This window comes from Sarcophilus harrisii, chromosome 4, assembly GCF_902635505.1.
Source record: "Sarcophilus harrisii chromosome 4, mSarHar1.11, whole genome shotgun sequence".
NCBI classification, from domain to species: Eukaryota; Metazoa; Chordata; class Mammalia; order Dasyuromorphia; family Dasyuridae; genus Sarcophilus; species Sarcophilus harrisii.
In genome coordinates, this window is record NC_045429.1 from 354125162 (window position 1) to 354139823 (window position 14662).

The 14662-nt window shown below is 45.0% G+C and overlaps 1 long non-coding RNA gene across 4 annotated transcripts; it reads right to left on the reverse strand.

The window, feature by feature from the left end:
• Positions 1-890: 890 nt before the first annotated feature.
• LOC116423327 lies at positions 891-14605 on the reverse strand. Of its 4 annotated transcripts, none has more exons than XR_004233898.1 (4): positions 14252-14605; positions 13332-13453; positions 3082-3284; positions 891-1960 (listed from the first exon to the last, which is right to left on the reverse strand). It is a non-coding gene; the product is annotated as an uncharacterized LOC116423327 (long non-coding RNA). The 4 variants fall into 4 exon arrangements; XR_004233897.1 differs by having other exon boundaries at positions 13332-13459; XR_004233896.1 differs by lacking the exon at positions 13332-13453 and having other exon boundaries at positions 892-1960; positions 3150-3284.
• Between the last annotated feature and the right edge of the window lie 57 nt (positions 14606-14662).

Here is a 14662-nt window from a genome sequence, read left to right on the forward strand (position 1 = left end):
TTGTTTGGGAGTAAATGTCAGTGAGTGTATAATATGATCTGCCATGTGCAAGAGCTTTGTGATTTCATACCCATTTCTGAGTAGATCAATGAATAGAGGTAGGAGTGTGTATATCAATGTCCACATGTGAAAGACATGTACATGCATGTCTGTACATCATGTGACATGCCATGTCACAGAATGATGCATGATATGACTTAACAGGATAGTATTTGGTGTGATAAGATGTAATATAGTTGGTGTGACATTAGTATAAAATTTATTGTTAGTCAATCAGTTGAGTCCAGTACCATGTGTCCCCCATGGACTTTGTCCATGGATTTCGTTGGCAATTTGTCACTTTTTTCTCCAGTGTATTTCCATTTTACAGATGAAAATCTGGGGCAAATAGGGGTTAAGTGACACAGCCAGTGTCTGAAGCTAGATTTGAATTCGGGTTCTCCTGGCTCCAGGGATACACTATATCCAGTGACCCATCTAAAATGTAATACAGAATAACAGAATATAGCCATATGAAGTTTACTGTATATATTACATTATATACTGTATATATTATTATATACCATTATACTCTTACACTGTATATATTACATTATACATTACATGATATTAGTACTTATATTTGAGAGACAATGTGGTCTATAGGTCTTGAAGCCTGTTATAGTCCCAGGAAAATCATTAACCTCTCAGTTTGGGGGACAATTCTTTATGACTATAAGTTGCAAAGATGATCTGAATAGGTAGAGGGAGTTTACTCATCTGGAAGTTCCTTGTATCAAAGACATCATGGGTCTAGTCATCCTATTATATCACAACATATCAAATCGTAGCTTATCATATTATATGATATGATATGATACTATATATAGCAATATATTATGTAATATAGTAATATTATATTATAATCTATTCCAGGGCCCTTAATCTGGGACTTTGAACTCATTTAAAAAATATTTTGATAATGATATATTTCAATGTAATTGGTTGCCTTGTGATCCTATGTATTTTATGTCATACCTTTAATAATATTATTCAGTGAAGGGCTCCTCAGTATTCACCAGACTGTTGCCAAAGGTCTCTGAAGCAAAAAAGATGGAGTGTCTGCTCCTGTGTGACTCTGGGCAAGTCACTTAACCCTAATTGCCTCAGGAAAAAAAAACATGTCTACTCTATCTGATACCCCACTATGTCTTAATATAACAGTAAATATATATTACCATAATTGATATATAATATAGTTAAGTGGTGATATAATATTAATGTAGTACATTACATTGTAATATATTATTCTACATTAATATATCATATTACAATAGTATGTGTTATGCTTTATTTAGTGTGTGTGGTTGCATTCACAAGAAAAATGTGGAAATTTCTGGTGGTGCCAGAAAATGTACCGAGAGCCCTCGGATATCTATCTAATTGCACCACAGTGCATGCCCATATCCATCTATAACTGCATAACGATGGGTAGGAATATAAAAATCCATGTGTGCAAAGAAGGCATATAGGTACATTCGCCAGGTTATGAGATTTCTGTCTTTTTCATTGCATTTCACATAAGTAACTAGTAGAAAAATACACATCTGTAATCTATCTTTCCTGCTTAAATATGTATGGGCATATATAAATGAAACATGACATCGTGGAGTCTGGAATGTTACACATTAACATTGTTTATCATTGATAGAATTAAATAGCCCATGCAAGGCCCTGACATCATTTTAAGCAAGTTTATTTGAGGATGCTTTGGCAGAGCAGCATTTGGCAAATGGGAGTACACAGGTTATTGAGAGCAGACACAATTAAAGCCTGTCAGACAATTCAGGGCAACACATGGCAGTAAGGATCATCTGAGAGCTCTATTGCTGCTCAGGCCTTTCAGGAGGTCATCTTCCCTTTCTTCCTCCAGTCCAATGTCATCCCACTTGGTATCTGCTCCCTTCGTTCTCTTCATTTGCTAGAAGAAGAAAGGAACTGAAAGGTGAAGGATTGAAGGTGGAAGGGCAGTGGGAGAGGATCTTGCTTTAGCCCCAGCCTTGGAAAAGCTTCTCTGTTCTTTATTCCTAGTCTTTCCATCACAGATGTTGGCAGAGAAGTAGGAGAAAGACTTATAGATAATGAATGAGCCTCAGACCATAATTAGAGGCAGTCCATTCTGAATCAGTTAAAAAGGTATAAAAAGAATGAAAAGGTATAAAATAGGTATAAGAAGATTGGAGGACCCATAGGTGAAGTCCCCAGGTCCCTATCTCCAAAACTAAAAATATACTATCCATTCTCACAAAGCTAGGCCTGCTAGCTTGACCAGTGCCATTAAAAATAGCTGCCAGTCTATAGGACTTGGAATATTAACTTCCTTTATTATAGGTTTTGGCTTATGGGATGCCCACAGGGAAAGGGGCCCTTGGAAACCATGTACAGGGATGACTAGCAGATAAATGCTAAGTCTTCTTATTGGTCAATGGAGCAGTTTAGGAACTAGATGACCAATGCCTGGTACTAAACACTAACCTTTGAGAATTGGGGTATTAATTGGAAAAACTACTCATGGTTCCATCCCTCCCACCCCAGCCCATTTATTGGTCTACCAGTCTTCATGAGCACCTCCCAGGTGTCTGAAAAGGGGTCAGAGAAAGAGCATAGACATAAAGGAATGTTGTCCTTTATATTACTTGTCCTCCAGAGTGATTGGCAACTGTAAATCCTTCTAAAATCCATCAAGGGCACTTTCAATCCCAGGATCCAAGTCCAAGGAACCTTAAAAGAACCTGAACATCTTTGCTCGCTATTCTTTAGATTTCATCAATCTTTTTGAATTTATTTTGGCTCAATAATGCCAATAATTTGACAGACAATCGTTTTTTCTCTTCCCCGTCACACACACACACACACACACACACACACACACACACATACACACCTGCTTCCCTGTGTCCACCTTTAACTATCCAGGCTAGTCAGGTTCAGGCTGAGACTTATTAAATAATAGAATGTCAGAGCAGAAAGAGACCTCTGTGGTCAACTCACATAAGGGGGAGAGGGTCCATCCCCTCCCAGGCCTCCCCATAACATACATACCCAGACCCCAAGTGAGGGGTCCACCCTCCTTGTATCTGTTTGGGGCATGGGAGGGCCATTTCATGCACCTGGAGGGCAAAACATGTCAGTCGTGGACCTTGGGTGATAGCTCCCGTTCTTCATACCAGACAATTATCATGTGTTCTTCATTCTGATCAGGCCAGGAAACTGTCTTTCGGGAGCCTAGTGGTACTAGCTGTCTCCTGAAAGAATAAAAAAAAAAAGTTTTTTAATGTTTTGTTTGACTAGGAATCTTGAAAAACACTCATCACTCTAGCTGTGAGGTCTTTTCCCCACCTCTTCTACACATATACAAACCCTTCTCGATACACACACACACACACACACACACACACACACACACACACACTGGGTAGTGCAATGAATCTCCTCTTTTCCTCAGCACATTAGCACTCCGGTAATATTCTCAGCAGCCCAAGCTTTCCGGCCAAATCCCAGGTCTGTGGACAAGGACATCACATAAATCCCTCCCCTTATGAAAGGACAGGCCGAGCAGATGGGACCACACTTAAGTAAACTGTGTGGTGCTCCGTTTATCCACCTTGGGAGACACAGGGGGGGTGGGGAGAGGGGAGACCTGAGTGAAGAGGGGGGTGGGCAACAGAGAAGTCCTTGGGGAGCAGTAGAGAGCAATGATTCCAAGGCTAGTATTCACTTGAATTCCAAGTTGGCCTCTAGGGAAGATGTTTGCACTCCCCTATAATTCTCTCTCTGATTCTGTCTGTCTGCCTGCCTCTGTTTCTCTCTCTCTCTCCTTCCTTTCTTTCTCTTTTCTCTGTCTCTGTCTGTTTCTCTTTTTATCTCTGTTTCCCCCCCCCCCATTTTCTCCTCTCTTCTCTGACTGTCTTTATCTCTATTTGAATGTCTCTGTTTCTCTTTTTATCTCTGTTTCCCCCATTTTCTCCTCTCTTCTCTGTCTCTGTCTATTATTTTTGAGTGTCTCTCTGTCTCTCTCTCCCTCCTTCCCTCCCCTCTACTTTTCTCTGTCTCTGTCCGTTTCTGTTTCGGTCACACACACTCATCACATTCTCATTCTGATACTCCCTTCCCTGAAAATCACAATCCTGAGATTTGATAGAAAGACACTGGAAAAGTGAGTCAGTGGGAACTGCTCCTATAAAAAGTGGAAGACCCAAAACAGATCATTATGATGGATTCAGGACTGAGATAAGGAGAAGCAGAAAAGGCCCCTAAAACAAGAAAACTAAGAATCCTTCCCAAGTTGTGTCTACCAAAGCTATTCCACTTTCAGATAAATTATCTTCTTCCCTGTCTTCAATAAAAAAAAAAAAAATTAAAGAAAAAAATGATAAAAAGAGCCAGCTATTTAATTAAAATCTTGGTATAGAATGAATAGATTGATAGGATCATAGATCTACTTTGCCTACTTTTCTCCCCAGAGCCAAGACCAGCGAGATACCAAGTACACTGCCCACTCCTAAGGCTTACCTATGTCTCTCTGGGCATGCCGGCAAGACAGAAGGCAGGTGGGCGGATGGAGTGGCAGACACAGCCATGCCCAACCCTCACCAGGAAGTGCACAGACTGTGAAATTACACTGGGCTGGACAACTTAACACAACTCTAACCCTTGGGGTATTGAAATAATTAACTTGCTAATCGGCCACACATTGATTTCCCCACCCCCCACTTTTTTCCTTTTCTTTCTTCTTAAAAAAGGGGGGGAGGGCGTCAAATTACCCTTGGTTCAGTTTCCTGGAGAAAAGTAACACATTTCAAGAAATACCCTGACTGCCCCCTAGACTTAGGAAGGTGAGCCATCAAAAATTAAGCTATTTTCTAACAATTCCTGCCCTGACTCTACCCCCATCAGCCTCAGCCTCAGTGGACAAACCCCAAACATTTTGAGGGACTGCCTAACCTTACACTCACCTCCAGGAAGCAGGGATTTTTGAGCCATATTTATTAGCATTCTAGAAAACTATGTTCACCCTGCTTGTTGGCATTAAAAAAAAAAAAGCCATATGCTCTATGCCAGAAAAGAGGGTGGATTATAAAATTTAGGGTATTAGAAGTAGAAGAGACCTTAGAAAGCACCTAGTTGGGCCCATTTCAAAGAAGAAAAAATTGAGGCTGAGAAAAACTTCTTACTTATTCAATTTGTTAGTGAGGCAGGGCAGGGACTAAAACACAAATCTCCCACTTCTCATTCTAGCCTTCTTTCTATTACAAGGCATCTGAGTTCCTGATGATGGAGACAGTGATGGGAAGAAGAAAGAAAAAATAATATTACTGATTATGCCAAAGTCAGGAAGCCCTCAGTTCAAATCCCAGTACCTCAGAAACTTAACGGATATGTGATTCTATGCAAGTAGCTTGGCTTTCTCAGGGTTTCAGACTCTTCATCCATAGAATGAGGCTTTTGGGCTCAGTGACCTCCCTAACCCTTTCTAGCTCTAAATCTACCATCTCATGATCCTGTAAGCAGGGATTTCAACAAATAATAAATTATGTAGAAAGGTAAGGAACAGCTTGCTTAAGGGTGAGGGCAGGGTGTTGTGAAATGAAGAAGTAATTTAAAGAGGTAAGTAGTAAAATCTTGAAATTGTTCCCTTGTTCCAGTCTATATTTAGAAGTATGGACATTGTATAGTTCCAAAGACATAAGTCTTAAGTTGACCGGAAGTCTCTAAGGAATCTTTCACCAGAGTTTCCCAGTGGGGACAGATCTGAAACATAGACATCAATAGATTCTAATACTGTGTGTGTGTGTGTGTGTGTGTGTGTGACTTCTTAAGGTGCTCAAGCAAAAACCTTGATCTTTCCACAGATTAGATGATTGCAGATGAATATATAGCTCTCCCAAAGGATCCTGAAGGATTAAAAAATAATAATAGCCTGCATTCATATAGCACTTAAACAAAGTACTTCACAAATATTATCTCACTTTTTTATCATTACAATTCTGGGAGGTGGTGGTTGTTATTATTTCCATTTTATAGATAAGAAAACTGAGACAAACAGAGCTTCTTTTCTAGCAGAATAGAAGTTAAAGTGGTATGCAGCAGGTATGGGAGAGGAGCACAACCCCGGAACAGAGCGATAGAAGATCAGTCATTGTGAATGGGATCGGTATCTGTTTGGATGGGATCTGTAGCTGTTTGGATGTATGTTTCCACCTCCATGACTCGATGTATGGTACAGTAGGATTCTAATTGGCCTTACATATTGAAAGGTAACTGATTTCCTTTGTGTGTACATTTATTACTAGGCCCAACTCTTTTTCCCCCCTAAAACTCCTTCTTCTCCCTGTTGAGCTGACCATGCTTCTGGATTTATGAAGAGAGATGTTTTAGCAGAAATCCCCCAGAGTGTCCCATCAGCCCTAAATCCCAGGCCCGCTCTCCCCCCCAAGACCCCATGACACACAGCATGCCAAAACCGCTTCCTCTTGCCTATGCATTAGCCATCCATTGTCGCTCCCTGACATCTCTCACACATAAAACCGTAAGAGAGAAATAAAATATCTGTCTCTTGGCGAAAATAAAGCTTTGCCTCCCTCCTGATCTATAGGATATAAAATAAAGCCGCAGCTTCGATAGTGGCTTTTTTCCTTATGCTGGGGTTGCCTTTGCACACACGGAGACAATGAAGATGGATGGGTTGGGACAGGGCCCAACCTCCTGGGGCTGCCTTCACCCTCTTTTATTATAGTCTCTTTCTCTCTTTCTCTTTTCCTCTCTACTTTCTTTTCTTTCTGACTTTATTTGCCTTTTATATGCCCTTCTTTTTTTAATCTCTATAACTTTATTCCATCTCTCTCCGTGTTCTTAAAGCAAGTGCAGAGATTCTCCCCATGTTCCCAATTCTTTGCACCCATTCCAACCTCACTGCACCCCCCCCCCCCAACTCCCTTTCTACTACTAATGTTGCTCTTGCTGTTTAGGGATTTGCTTTGGTCAAACGGAGGAATGCTTCTAAGGGGAATTTAAAATGTACTTAAGAAAAAAAAAGTTGCCTTTTTTTTTTTTTTCTGGGGAGCTACATCCTCTCACTCTTTGGTCTGCATGACTTCAATGTTTATGGGCAGAGATGTTTATTTATTTAGTCTTCAGAAGGAGACCAGCAGGAGAAAGCAGCCTCCTCCCTGAGGGCCTCCCTAGCCACTGAAGCCAAACTCAAGAGCTGTATTCAGCAGAGAATTGCCTCTGGCAGCATCCAAAGGAGACTGAAACTGAGGCCCTTCTACCCAACTGGGTCAAGGCAGTGCTGGCTCAGGTCCAACCTCATTTGCATCTCTCTCTCTCTCTCTCTCTCTCTCTCGTTCCCCATTCTTTTCTCCCTCAAGACAAGAGGGTTCCACTGGCAAAGCAGGAGGAGGGAAGAGGGTGAACCCCTTTACCCTTGGGGTTGCTGCTTGAACTTATACATAATACTAAGGCTGTCCTTTAAACCATATAAATGAACAGATTCATGCATGTATGTGTGCAATCACAGAATCTTCCAGCGATAGACAGGTACTCTCTTGTACAATCATATACATGTGCATTCACACTCAGCAATAGAACTTTACATTCTCTCCCAAATTATCCAGTATGTCCATCTTTTTCAGGGACTATCATTCCATGTATAATATGTCCCTTTCTCCCCAATACTGTTTAACTGTCTGTTTCTTACTCTTTGTCTCTGTACCTCCCTCCTCCCTTTCTTTTGTCTCTCCTTTCTCCATTATCTCTCTCCTTTCCTCCTTTGCTCTGTCTTTCCTTCACTTTTCTTTCTCCTTTCCTCTCCCCCTCAACTTCCCCCATCTCTCTCTTTCCTCCTTTCCCTTCCTTATTTCTTTCCCTCCCCTCCCCCTTTGTTTTTGTATCTATTCCTTCCCCCACCTTTAATCACTTAATGTTACCTGTCCTCATTTCAGATACATCTCACCCCTGATTTCTCTGGTTTTGCCACACATTCTGTGGGTGTTCTGGAGAAATGATCCAGAATTAAGTTACATCCGAAAGAGGAAGTCATTACATCTAGAAGAGTGATGTGGTGCTGCTCTGCGAGTTACCCTATATGGGAGATAAGGGGGAAACAAGGAAGGAGCTTCATCACTAAAAGACAGAAAGTGCCTTTGAGTGTTGTGCTTGGAGAAACTAGGAAGAAGGATGGATATTCTGTGATAAAAGATGGATTAGGATTGAGCAGAATAACCAGAGACAATCTGGGAAGATAACTGAATTAATGGAAGGTGGGTTCTTGAGAACACCCATTTCCAGGATCTGCTCTCTGTTCAAAAAGATACAGAACAAGTCCCAAAGGTGTAGGAAACATTGGAGGATCTAAGTTAGAAGGTATAGACAAATCCCAGAGCACAGATTCATGTCATTCGAAAATAGTCCCCTCAGTTACTTTCCTTCTTTCTATCCTTCCTTTTCCCCCTCTTTTCCTTCTTATTCTTTCCTTATTTCCTTACATCTCTTCTCCTTCTGTTGCTGCTATTGCTCCACTTCCTCTTTTCTCTTAATTTTCTTCCCTATCTTGTTTCCTTTTCTCTCTTCTTTCCCCTTCTCCATTTTCTCCTTTTGTTTTTTTCTTCTTCTAATTTATTTTCCCTGTTCTTTTCTCTCCTCTCCCTTCTTATTCTCTCTCTATTCTTCCCATTGTTTGCTTATATTTCTTTTCTATCTTCTCCTTTCTGGTATTGCTCTTTCTCTTCTGCCTTCTCTTTTTTTCTTAATTTATTTCTCTATCTTGTTTCCTCTTTTCTTTTTCCCCTTCTCTTCTTTTTTCCCCTTACTTTTCTCATTCTCTTTTCTTCTTTATCTCCTCTTCTCATTTATCTCCCTATCTTCTTTCCTCCTCCTCCTCCTCCTCCTCCTCCTCTTCTTCTTCCTCTTCTTCTTCCTCTTCTTCTTCTTCTTCTTCTTCTTCTTCTTCTTCTTCTTCTTCTTCTTCTTCTTCTTCTTCTTCTTCTTCTTCTTCTTCTTCTTCTTCTTCTTCTTCTTCTTCTTCTTCTTCTTTTTCTTCTTCTTCTTCTTTTTTCTCCTCCTCCTCCGTCCCTATCTCTCTCTTTTTCTCTCTTCCTCCCTGTAACTTGGTAGCGCTCCAGATATTGGCAGTGACTGCCGCCATTAGGTAAGGGGAGAAAGTCAATTAGTCAGAGGATTAATTACTGTGAGACTGCAAAAGCGGTTTGTCTTTTCTTTCCCGAGCTCTTGTGTGCGCGTGCTGCTGCTGTATATCCGCACTGTACACAGATATAGCAACACGTGCATGTACCTAAATATCCTCCGTCACACCATTTTAACACGCTTTATTTATTTGTAGGGCTTCTGCGCACAGCCCCTCACACTCTCTTCCACAACCAAAACGAATCTCCCATCGTAAATGTTGTTCCCTTTTCTCCTTTATGTGATCACCACGCCTTACACACACTCTCACTTTCACGCTTGTTCCTCCTCACAGTCTGTCTGTATCTGTGTCCCCTCTGCCTCGGTGTCTTTGCCTTTCTCCCTGTGCCTTTGTATCTAGGCATCTGCCTATCTGTCCGTCTCTTTCTTACACACACACACACACACACACACACGCACGCACGCACGCACCCACACGCCCGCTCGCACTTAGACGGTCAGAGGCTGAAACAGAGAAAGACAGAAATAGACAAAGGGGGGAAAGCTAGGAGAGAGGAGAAGAAGGGAGGAGGGGGGGGGGGGGGGGAGAGAGAGAGAGAGAGAGAGAGAGAGAGAGAGAGAGAGAGAGAGAGAGAGAGAGAGTGTTTCTGCACTTTCTCCCTCTGCTTCCGCAAACTTGCATCTTGAACTTTCTTCTCTTTTTTCGTTCATCCCAGAAAGCTACCCCAAGAGGAACTCAACTCCTTCTGCCCCAGTTCACCTGTACCCGCAAGCAGGGGGACAAACGCAGAGTGCGTAGGGGCATAGTGCCCCTACACCTTCCTAGTCTGGGCCACATCCGGGTGTCTCTGGGCTCCCTTCCCGATCCTAGCTTCCCCAAGCCAACCGGGTTTTTTGTCCCAGAGGGAAGTGTTCTTGTCTAGCACGCAAAGCTAGGAGACTAGAGAGACAGAACTCTGGTGACAGACCGAGAGAAAGAGAAACTGGCAGGGGGCAGGAGAGGCGAGAAAAAAAAAAAAAAGGTAGAAATGCAGACAGCGAGCAGGCGACGCTATCCTGCAAAAAGGAGGAAATTCCTCCGGCAAGTTGCCTGAGCAGGGTGTCTCAAGGAAATCTCTTCTCTCCCAGGCTGCCTGGATTTCTGTTGGGCATCATTGGGATGGGAAGTATTCGCTTCTCCTGGCAAAGACCAAGCCGGAAGGGCACCAGGCCCTGATTGCTTCTGGCCCCTAAAAGCCTTCCTTCTTTGGATTTTTCGACCCTTTCTGTATAACTAAGTTTATTAGAAGGAAGGGACCTCTTGAATTTCTTCTCATCAGAGGGGACCTCACCACAGGGAAACCAGCACAGCCAGGGAGAGGAGATGGTTCAGAATACTTTGTATAGAACACCAGCTTAATGTTGGAGAGGAAACAACTGACCTTGAAAATAGGAAGACCTGGATTTTAATTCTGACTCTGTCACTCTCTGGCTGAGTGACCTTGAACAAGTCATTTCATATCATCTAGAGGGCTTCAATTTTCTCTTCTGTTAAATGTAAGGTTAGACTAGATAATCTCTAAGATTCCATTCAACACCAACATTCTGCGGTCTTGCTTGATAAAGGAGGGGAATTCCCTTTTCAAGAGATCTGAAAGTCACTGAGTAACATGAGGGAAAGTCATTGAGTAACATGAGGGAAATAGAGACAAGAAAGCAGGATTGGGCAAGAGGAGAAGGGTGTGTATTGCCTCTAGACTCAGCTCTGACCCATCCAGCTCTACCATCTGCAGGGTGCCTGGGTTATTTGTTAAAAATCTTCTTCACTCCAGCCCCCAACACTGTACTCACAATGCTTTCTGAAGGGGAGATCGAAGGATGCTAAAACTCTGAAGACTCTCAGTCCTCTAGGATCTTTCCTAGTAGAGAGAAACTAGGACGTTGGGAAAATCTGATTCTGTCCTCATGCTTTTGGGCTTAGATGGGAGGAAAACTAGAATGAATCCATAGTGGCTGAACAAGAAGGAACGCAAGCCCTTGGTGAAAGTAATCTTTCATGGGGCAGCATCTGGACTATGAATGATTGTATCCATATCTGTGCTAGTGTTCATGTGTCTTTGTATGTTTGTGAATGTTAATAACATGCTTGTGTCAGTGCTCTGTGTATGTGCTTATATACAAATGTGAATGTGGATGAATAAGGGAAACTTATGCACCCGGAGGACCTTATAAGCAGTGTACCCAGGAAGATTACAATTTAGGGGCTTTTTGGAAATCACTCTTCTCAGCAATAAAATAGGTAAAATGTCATTGCTCCAGTGTTCCACACAAATAGACTCGGGAAGCTGATAGAATGTTGTCGTAAAAGATTTAAATTTAAGTTTCTAATAAGGTCGCCTGAAAATGAGTCTGCTTCCCTTCCCCCCCCCCCCAAGTCTTCAATTCACCTGGGAATCTGCTAAATCGACTTGGACTATGCCAGAGGCAGATTCCTTATTTCCAAAAGCCTTCCTCCCTTCTTCGTTGCACTCCATAATAATTCGAATAGCCTGTATGTGAAGCATTTTGCATATTTTAATGCGCTATAAAAATAGCGATAATTATTACTTTTGACTTTCGGGTCTGTTCTCGAAGTGGGTTCTGTGGGGTGATTTGAGTGTTCATGCCTCCTTTGCGCACAAGCAGGAACGGAGAACTGGTGGCCGCTTTAGTCCCTTGGCCCCAAATAAGCTGCAAGTCCAAGCTTACTGTCCCTGAGCCGCCCACTTTCCACCTACACGCCTCCGAAGCCCAGGCTTCGGGAGGGACGGCAGCCGGATCCAGCTGTCACCTTATAGGTCCCCAGCCCCCAGGGTTCCCCCTGTTTTGCATGAGAAGGAACCCAGCTGGGCCGGGGGCGGGGGTGAGCCGCCCCGGACTCGGGTAGCTATTGATTCCAGAGAGGGGCGGTTGGGTCGAGGGAGCTAGCGGGCGAGAACCCGCACAGCTGCAGGGGAGAAGGAGCCCCCAGCTTGGTGGAACAACCGCCTCATCCCAGACTCGAACTTCGACCTCAATGGTGGGGGGGGGGGGACAGAAGGGGAGCCCTTAAGCGTTTAAAGACACTGGAAGAAACTGACGCGGTATTGGAGTCTCATCTTCCAAGTCGACCGATTTTCTACTGGATGCTAGATCTGCAGACAGAGCAAAGGAACCAGAGCTACGGAGTCGAGGTCTCTTTCCAATTCCCCCACCCCGAAACCTCGATATTAGGGGCTCGATTTCTGGAGAGACTCATAAACTTCACAAAACTTAGTAAGCTAATTGAGAGACTTTTTAATTGGGGTCTGCGCTATCCCCGGGGTTCACAGTTGGGGAGTAGGAGAAAGGAGGAGAATTCAACCTCTCATTCCATTCTAGAAGAGGTGAGGTCCGGAGCAATCTCATCTCTAGATTCAGGAGGAGAGACAGGCCCGCTGGGGCAGGCAACGGGAGGCAAAGGCCATAGGCCTCAGGTTTGCTTTTAAGTAAAAGGTGGCGACCTCAAAGATCTGCACTGTCCCGGCCCAGCAGAGGAATGCCACGTTTCTTTCTGGAAGGATGGGTAAATAAAAAGGAAGCCTGGAGAACCCGAAACCCAGAAGGTTGCATAGCCGAATTCGTTGTAGCCGTTTCTCGCTTTCGCAGGAAGAGGTGGTTCGAGTTTCTGGGGAGTTTTTTCCTCGGCTGGGAGCCGGCACATCAGGCCCACTCCGGGCTCCCTGAGCTGCGGTTCTTAAACTCCTTTGCTTAGGATCGCCTACGTAGGGCTGGCCCTCCCGGTCACCTTAGTCAAAGAAATGACAAATCCCATACCGAAGGGATTTGAAGCTGCCGCCACCCCAGCTACAGCCGCCGCGAACCCCGGCCTCTCTACATCCATACTTTGAGGAAATGAGATCCCGAGGCTGGGAGAGAAATACCGGGAGGAGAGCCGACCCTACCTCGAACATCTAACCATCTGCAGGCCCCATCTCAGGAAAAAGCCCGATTAACAGCAGAGACTGAGCCCCTGAAATGGAATTTAGGGTTGAACAGATCTGCAGTAGGAGATCGCGAGATGTCGGTTCATTGCCCGCCAGGCTCATAACTCAACCCCCCACCCCAACCCTAATGCTCTCCGTTCTGAGCAAAATCAGACTCCAGCGCACCTGGCGGGAAATGACCCCGGGACTGGTGAAGATTCCGAGTCAGCCCTGGGTCCTGAGGAAGGGGAGTTGACAAGAGCCCAGTAAATCATGTTCCAAAGCGTTGGGAAGTGGACGCCGTACTCCTAGAGCTCGGGAAGGGAGAGAGATCCAAGAATTAATCTCCTTCCCCCAGCGCTCAACACGCTCTCCCGCACCCGGCTGCCGGGGTCTGAGATCTTCCCTCAATCTCCCTTCAGAGCAGCCGCGGGAGTTAGTCCTACCACTTCCCGGCCGCGCCATTTCGTACTGAATTGAGATTTCTCCAACTCAACAAGTTTTCTCACTGATTCTTGCCTTGACGGCAACTCCCCATTCGTCGTGCTGTTCCCATTCTAGCCGCCTCCCCTCCACACTATTCTTGGCCTCCGGCCTCCAGCCCCTCCACCTTCTCCCCCACCTCACTACCACACCCCCGCCCTTGTCAGGAAGACGTCCAAATAACTTTCACGGAGAGCCCAGCGGGGGTTAGGAAGTAAAGTCTTCCAGAGATCGGAGTCCCTAGGACTTGGCTGGGGAAGGGGAGGGGGAGGAAGGGAGTGGCGATTCGAAGGGGAAAGGGTAAAGGCCCGAGTAAGCAAGAGGGAGAGAGGCAGAAGTTTCTACTGTCCCCCACCCTCTTGTCGATTTCCCCAAAGAAGCGCTCTGTGCTTTTGGCCCAAGGAAGTCAAAGGGAGAAATAAGTACCCATTGCATTCTTAAACCGGACCGTGTGCCAGGTCCAATCCCGTGCTCGCCCGCGATGTCACGACCCCTGGACAATGCTCGGACAATGCTCCCGCCCCTATCCACTCCCCCCCCTCCCCAGCCCTGCAACCAACCGGTCTCTTACTCCCAGCCTCCCTTCATCGCGTTTCTTTCTCCCAGACTTGCTGTTGCCTTACCGGGTCAGGACTGGTCCCCGGGCCGCTGCGCCACGTCGCGCCGCGTACTTTGCCGCGGGTCCCGCGGTTGATTCACTATAAGCGGTCGCGCTGCACTCTCCCCGGCCGCCGGGATGGATAATGGTTTACAGAGGGACCGCGAGTCTCTGATTGGCCGCCGCCCGCAGTGACGTCGTCGAGCGCTGCATTAAGGCTAGGGGGCTTCCAGAGCGGCTGGGAACAGCCGAGAGCAGTGACGAAGCCGCCGGAGCCTGAGAGAGACGCACGGACGGGGACAGGGGACTGGGGACAGGCACTCAGGGAGAGAGACAGCCACGAGCCGCGGCGGAGCCAGCAGAAGAGACAATCTGTACAGACCTGGTGGAACCGTGGTCACTAGGACGATAGGGATTTCTTTGGCGATCTGTGAGG